Source organism: Mauremys mutica, chromosome 11, assembly GCF_020497125.1.
Source record: "Mauremys mutica isolate MM-2020 ecotype Southern chromosome 11, ASM2049712v1, whole genome shotgun sequence".
Lineage (NCBI taxonomy): Eukaryota > Metazoa > Chordata > Testudines > Geoemydidae > Mauremys > Mauremys mutica.
In genome coordinates this window covers 41,746,627-41,753,962 of record NC_059082.1, presented here as the reverse complement: position 1 = coordinate 41,753,962, position 7,336 = coordinate 41,746,627, and the positions used below count along the sequence as shown (strand labels likewise).

Below are 7,336 nucleotides of genomic sequence, written 5' to 3'. Positions count from 1 at the left end.
CTGAATAAAGCTACTTTAAGGGAAATTATTGCTTTGTCCGACCCCAAAAAGCTATGAGATCTTTGCTCACCAATTCTCATAAAACTTGTATTTGTCATGTGTTTTTTGGTGGCTTTAGTATTACGATCTACTATAAATAAAGTGCATTTCATTGATTGATTTTAAAATGAAATTAGTAACTGGAAAAAATGGCCAATGTAGTAAGTGAAGGCCCTAATAAAGGCCCAGTATGAGGCCTGAGGCCTAAACTAAAGTAATAGTCAAGACTTAGCTAAAAAGCAAAGTCAAGCTGTGAGCTGGAGGCCGGCTCGGTTCACAAATGTTGGCAAGGAAAGGGCTGATGTTGCATAAACATATATTCACCTAGCATACCAAAGTATAAACATGGTACCAGAACAGCTTATACTGGAGCATTCCACAGATAAGAAGGAACAGGCCGACCCATCCCAATGACAGGGGCAAAAGGGTAATATGATGGATAGAGTTGTTTTGATCGAACCAACATGTACAAGGCTTTAAGACTAAGCTTGATAAATTTATGGAGGGGATGGTATGATGGGATAGCCTAATTTTGGCAATTAATTTGGCAATTGATCTTTGATTATCAGCAGGTAAGTATGCCCAGTGGTCTGTGATGGGATGTTAGATGGGTTGGGATCTGAGTTACTACGGAGAATTCTTTCCTGGGTGCTGGCTGGTGAGTCTTGCCCACATGCTCAGGGTTTAACTGATTGCCATATTTGGGGTCGGGAAGGAATTTTCCTCCAGGGCAGATTGGCAGAGGCCCTGGAGGTTTTTCGCCTTCCTCTGCAGCATGGGGCACGGGTCACTTGCTGGAGGATTCTCTGCAGCTTGAGGTCTTCAAACCGCAATTTGGGGACTTCAATAACTCAGACATAGGCTAGGGGTTTGTTATAGAAGTGGATGGGTGAGATTCTGTGGCCTGCATTGTGCAGGAGGTCAGACTAGATGATCATAACGGTCCCTTCTGACCTTAAAGTCTATGAGTCTATGAGTAAGGTGAGAGGCTGCACCTTGCTACGTAGAGGGGTTGTACCTTGCTGCGTAGAGGGGTGGCACCTCAATACGTCAGGAGTGATGTGTAACTTGTTTGTACCTGTGTATAAGAATGTATCCCTGGGGCGGTGTCTTGGTCCGGCAGAGGGGGCAGTGGAAAGTCCTGCCACTGACTGAGCCGAGTCCATTGACCATGGGTACATATTCGTAGTATGCTCGGTAGACTCAGTAATCTGCGGAGAACTACTACCTCATCCAATATGGCAATAAACCTGGTCGACGTGCCTTCGTACCTTACTAGACTCTGTGGTCATTGGGGGTTCTCTTCGGGTCTGCTGTGTCAGCTATCTGCGCAGAGCTGGGGCAGCACACAGAGGGAACACACGCATGCAGCCGAGTGATACCAACGAGGAGAGGACAGAGCACCACACCGGTAGCACTCTGAGAACACCTCTGACAACACTGGTGACCCCGACCTCTGATCTGATGAGTAAGCGAGCTGTCCGCTGTAGGAATCGCGATCTAACATGGCAGAAAACCTCGAGTTAGGGAACCCCCTGATCCCCTCCCTTTTGATCCCCACGGAGTTTAATAACTCCTGGACCCACTGGATTGCCAGTAAGGGGGGTCCATATGAATTTAAAAAAGAGAGTGGGGAAACATGGACTGGCATATGTAGAGCGATGGTAGAAACCGAGGCTCTAAGAAATAGTAATAAAAGTGAAAAAGCAAGAATTTTGCAACTCATGTCTATGGCAGTGAGATGGCTGAAACAGCATGCTGGCATGCTGGCCAAACAGGTGATGGAAAAAACAAAGGAGGTAGAAGAAGCAACTCAGGCAGTAGAAGAGGCTACCCTGGCAATTGAGCATTGGAAAGCCCAAGCTCTCTTAGCAGGGCAACAGGCAGTTCAAACCCATGATATGCTCGAGCAAGTAAAGCAGGAAAATAAAAAATTGGAGACAGCTGTAGAAAACCTGCAGAAGCAAAAAGTGCCGTCCCTGGGTGTCCAACATACTACAGGTGCCGTTATGGTGCCTGAAGAATGGGGACAGAAATGGAAACAGGTGGCTCTTGCCAAATTAAAAGATGGAACATGGGACAGTTGGGATGGATGTTGCAATGGGGACATGTGGAATGACTCTGTTGAAACATCCTTTCATGACCCATGGGCAGGGGCTATTGCACCGCAGCCGCCACTTGTAGACACTTGTCCTCAAAGTGTCTGAGAAAACCCACTATGGCTGCCACAAGCCTGTGATCTAAGCGTATTGCTTCTTCACTAACCACCCCAGGCGCATCATAAATTATCCTGTTTACTGTTCTTATAACCCTGTCATGCCTATTGAGCGTGGGCATGGCAAGGATGGGGGGGACTCCTTCTTGGACTAGGGATGGTGAGGGTTCCCTTGAGGGTACCCCCACTACTGACACAGGCCCATGCATCTCTTGCTATGGTACTGGAATGTCCAGAGCACCAGGGACACCTTCTACTTGTATGTCCCCTCTGCGCAACAACCTAGGTGTGTCATCACAGGCCTGTTTTTCTTCCAGGAGTTGTGGGAATGTTGGTGGGACAAGCTCATTATCCCAAACTCGTCTCCATTGATGGAGGGGTGGGTACCAGCAATAGGCCGAAATGCTTCTGCCATGGGGTTTAGAGCTGAAGAAGTGGAGCTCTCACCAGATTCAGCTTATGGAGGCTGGAATCTGGTCCCCATTCTAGGATATTCCATGGTAGTGTCCTTCTCTTTAGACTCACTCTCAGATGTGCTAGATAAGGGTGGATTAGCCCCACAGGGCCCACTGCATGTGCAGGGTGGTGGATTTGGTCCAGCACCCTTTTTTCGCCCAGGTCCCATGTCATGGTCCCTTTCATATGGGGCACCTACCAATTCCCTCACAGGTAGTAAGAAGTTTCTATGTACTGTCTTTATTTACCCTGGTCCCGTTTCAGGTTTAATCTTGTAGATCAGCAGATCTCCCAGCTTTTCCACCACAAGGTAAGGTATTGCTTTCCATCTGTCAGCAATCTTGTGTTTGCCAGCAACACCCAAATTTCGCAGCAGAACTCTGCCCCTGCCTGGAGCTCTTGCAAATGCACCCTGGCATCATACCGGTGCTTGTTATTACCTGAGTTCTTGTGGGCAGCGGCCATAGCCAAGCGATAAGCATCCCGCAGTTTTTCTCTTAGTCAGAAAACATACTGCTGCTCTGATACCCCAAAGCACAAGTCTATGGGTAATCTTGGCTCTTGCCCAAACATCAAGAGATATGGGGTGACTCCCGTAGCATCGTTCTTTGTGGCGTTGTAGGCATGCACCAAAAATGCAACATGCTGGCTCCAGGTTGCTTTCTGCTCTGGATGTAAAGTCCCCAACATATCCAACGGAGTTCGATTAAATCGCTCTGGCTGAGGGTCACCTTGTGGGTAGTAAGATGTTGTTTTGGACTTCTTAATTCCTGCCATCCTCAGCACCTCCTTCAGAAGGTTACTCTCAAAGTCCTGCCCCTGGTCCGAGTGTATCTGAGGTGGGAACCCATACACTGAAAAATATTTCTCCCACAACATTCGAGCAACAGTGGTGGCCTTCCGGTCACATGTGGGATATGCCTGCGCATACCATGTCAAAAGAGAAGACTGGAAAAGAGAAGACTGAGAGGGGACATGATAGCAGTTTTCAGGTATCTAAAAGGGTGTCATCAGGAGGAGGGAGAAAACTTGTTCACCTTAGCCTCTAATGATAGAACAAGAAGCAGTGGGCTTAAACTGCAGCAAGGGAGATTTAGGTTGGACATTAGGAAAAAGTTCCTAACTGTCAGGGTAGTTAAACACTGGAATAAATTGCCTAGGGAGGTTGTGGAATCTCCATCTCTGGAGATATTTAAGAGTAGGTTAGATAAATGTCTATCAGGGATGGTCTAGACAGTATTTGGTCCTGCCATGAGGGCAGGGGACTGGACTCGATGACCTCTCGAGGTCCCTTCCAGTCCTAGAGTCTATGAATCTATGAATCTATGAAATGGTCAGTCACTACTAAAATGTTCCCAACATTTCTCCTGTCCTCTTCTAAAGACAAGAAATCAATTCATACCAGCTCCAAAGGTTTGCTGGTGGTGATATTCTTCAGATATGCTGCTCTAGTGGGCAGAGTTTTCCTTTGAACACATCTAATACATGTTCCACATTTCTTGCGTCCTCTGCCATCTGGGGCCAGTAGAACCTACTACGAATAAGTTCTAGGGTTCTCTCCATTCCCAAATGTCCAAAGTCATCGTGCAGGGCCCTCATGGCCAAGGCTCTGTACTCTTTTGGTAGCACTAGTTGTGTTCGTTGATTTTGTACTGTGATCCGGTGCAGCATTTCCTGTATCAGTTTTAGTTTGCTCCATTCCCTCAATAGTAGTCTACCCTCAGGGGTAGAGGGAATAATTGAAACAGGGTTTCGCCCCTCTCTTTTTGCAAGAGTGTGTCACAAATGTCAGTATCTTGCAGTTGGGCTTTTTGCCAGTCGGCAACATTGAGCATGGGCAACGAAGATTGGTCCAACACAATATAGTTCACTGAGGCAGGTGGCACACTTTCAGGGGGCAGGCCCAGAGCCTCTGCAACACAACTCTGAAGACTCTTGTGGGCTCCTAATTCTTGACAACTCCCATTGCAAATAGCTCTCACTCCATCCATAGGAAACATAGCAATTTCCGATGGCTACCAGTGACGTAGCCAGGTTCTAACATCAGGGGGAGCAAACACATAAAAAAGGTGCCACCCAGCATATCAAATTATGAATTACATACTATTAAATTTGTTATCATATTTGTTTGTACTTAAAATAAAAACACAAGAATGATCCAGCCACGGAAGGGTTTGCACAGCCAGCATTTCACAGGAGAATTTTAAGATTTACTTTCTAGAATCTAAAGTATATCTAAGTATAATGACAGAATACAGTAGTTTATAATTGTCACAGGTTTTAAAAAAATACTGGCTGTTGTCAGGGTGTCACACAAGGGGGGGTGTCACACTCAGCGGCTTGCTATGTGAAAGGGGTCACCAGTACAAAAGCTTGAGAACCACTGCTATAGGCTAAGGGCTGACTCAGCAGACCCAGGGTTCATCTTGGTGGACAGGGCTCACCCATATCTCTGCTTGGGAGCCACACAGCCCCACTCCTGCTACCAGTCCTTGGAGTCCAGCCAGGGAGGCAGCTGCCAGTGGGTGCGGTTGCAGGGCTGGGACTGTCCCCATGACCAATCCCCTCCAGGCAGGTCCATGTACAGGCTGAGTTCTCCAGCAGTACAGCAGAGCAGGCTCTCCCACACAGGTACACAGATCAGGCTCTCCCGCAGCTGCATTGTCAATTATCCAACCCCCCTGCATTCCTTGACACACACCCCCAGGACTCCTGCCCCATTCACCCTCCTTCCCTACCCTCGGACTACCCCCCGCTGCCCCAACCAACCCCTCCTCTCTTTCCTGATGACCCCCCTGGGACCCCTGCCCCATCCAACCACCACTTCTCCCTGTTCCCTGACCACCCCCAGAACCACTGCCCCTGACTGCCCCCCACCACCCCATCGAACCCCTCCTCTCATTCCTGACTGCTCCCTGGGGACCCCTGCCCCCATTCAACCCCCACCCCCGCTCCCTGCCCCCTTACCACAGTGCCTGGAGGTGGCTGGCGGTGCTACAGCTGTGAGGCTCTGCTGGAGCCAGGCCACGCCGCCGCGCAACGCCTGGAGCACCGGGTCAGGCCGAGCTAGCAGCTCCCTCCCCTCCCCCTGCTTTCTGCGAATCAGCTGTTTATGCAGGAAACCTGGGAGGGCTCAGAAGCAAGGAGCAGCTTCACGCTCAGGCCCAGGGAGGCGGAGGGAAGGTAGGTGAGCTGGGGTGGGGAGCGGTTCCCCTGCTCGCCCCCCCCGGGTTACTTGCTGCAGCATGGGTGGCCCCCCCGCCCCAGCTCACCTCGGCTCTGTCTCCGCCTCGCTGGGCCTGAGCACAAAGCCACCGCTTGCTTCTCCGCCCTCCAAGGCTTCCTGCACAAACAGCTGATTTGCGGGAAGCGGGGGAGGAGGGGAAGAAGTGGGGCGGAGTGTTCAGGGGAGGAAGCAGAGGCAGAGTGGAGGTGAGCTGAGGCTGGGGGGCGGGGCAGGACCCACCAAATTTTCCCCGTGGGTGCTCCGGGGCAGGAGTACCCATGAAGTTGGCGCCTAAGGCGCCACTTTTGGATAATGTGCTCAGGGGGAGGAGCTGTTCCCTCTACTCCTGCCGTAGCTACGCTACTGAATTGGCTATGGACACTGGGACAATGCATCCACATCTACATTGCTTCTCCCTGCTCAGTACTGAACACAGAACTCAGAGCTACCAAGCAGGGCCGGCTCTAGACCCCAGCGCGCCAAGCAGGCGCGTGGGGCGGCCCTTTCCCTGGGGGGCGGCATTTGGCTCCGGCTGAGCTCCCGCAGGCGTGCCTGCGGCAGGTCAACCGGAGCCCGGGAGGAGCGGACCTGCCGCAGGCATGACTGCGGCGGGTCCCCTCTTCCCGCGGCTCCGGCTGAGCTCCCGCAGGCACGCCTGCGGCAGGTCCGCTGGTCCCGGGCTCCGGTTGACCTGCCGCAGGCATGCCTGCGGGAGCTCAACAGGTGCCGCGGGAAGAGGGGACCCGCCGCGAGACCGGGGAAGGGGCGGCGCTGCGCACGGCTGCTTGGGGCAGCCTATTTTCTAGAGCCGCCCCTGCTACCAAGGCAGCTACTCATCTCTGCCCTGTAGCATCCTGCTTAGCACTTGTTAACACATATCCATAAGACGTTGAAATGTGGTAGTTCTCCAGAAATCCCTTGAGGCATGTGTTCAAACTGATAAAGCCCTAACGGACAGATGAAGGCTGTCTTCTCCTTATCTTCTGCTCCCAGAGGGATCTGGCAGTATCCACTTCAGAGATACAATACTGAGAACAACTGGCTTCCCAGTAAACAGTCTAAGGCATCTTGTACCAGAGGCATGGTGTACTGGTCAATTATAGTATGGCTGTTCAGGGTGCGGTAATCAATATACATCCCGATTTTCCCATTCTTTTTATGGACCACCACAATGGGTGAGGCATATGGGCTGCGGGACTCAGTACTTATGCCATTTGCAATCAGCTCCTGAAGATAATGTTGTTTAGGCCTCAGGCCTCATACTGGGCCTTTATTAGGGCCTTCACTTACTACATTCCCCCACTTTTTATTTTGTTATGGGGAGGATGTTTACCCACCGTCCTGGAAAAGCATAATGCATGGACTAAAGATAACCCAGTGGGCTAAACACTGTTATGTGG

At 50.8% G+C, this 7,336-nt stretch overlaps 1 protein-coding gene across 1 annotated transcript in view; it reads left to right on the top strand.

The window, feature by feature from the left end:
• Positions 1 to 5,850: 5,850 nt before the first annotated feature.
• The window catches only part of LOC123344360, a 39,601-nt gene continuing 38,115 nt past the window's right edge, over positions 5,851 to 7,336 (top strand). The window contains exon 1 of the mRNA XM_044980499.1: positions 5,851 to 5,893. The gene's annotated coding sequence lies outside the window, so the exon portion shown is untranslated. The remainder of the gene's footprint in view (positions 5,894 to 7,336) is intronic.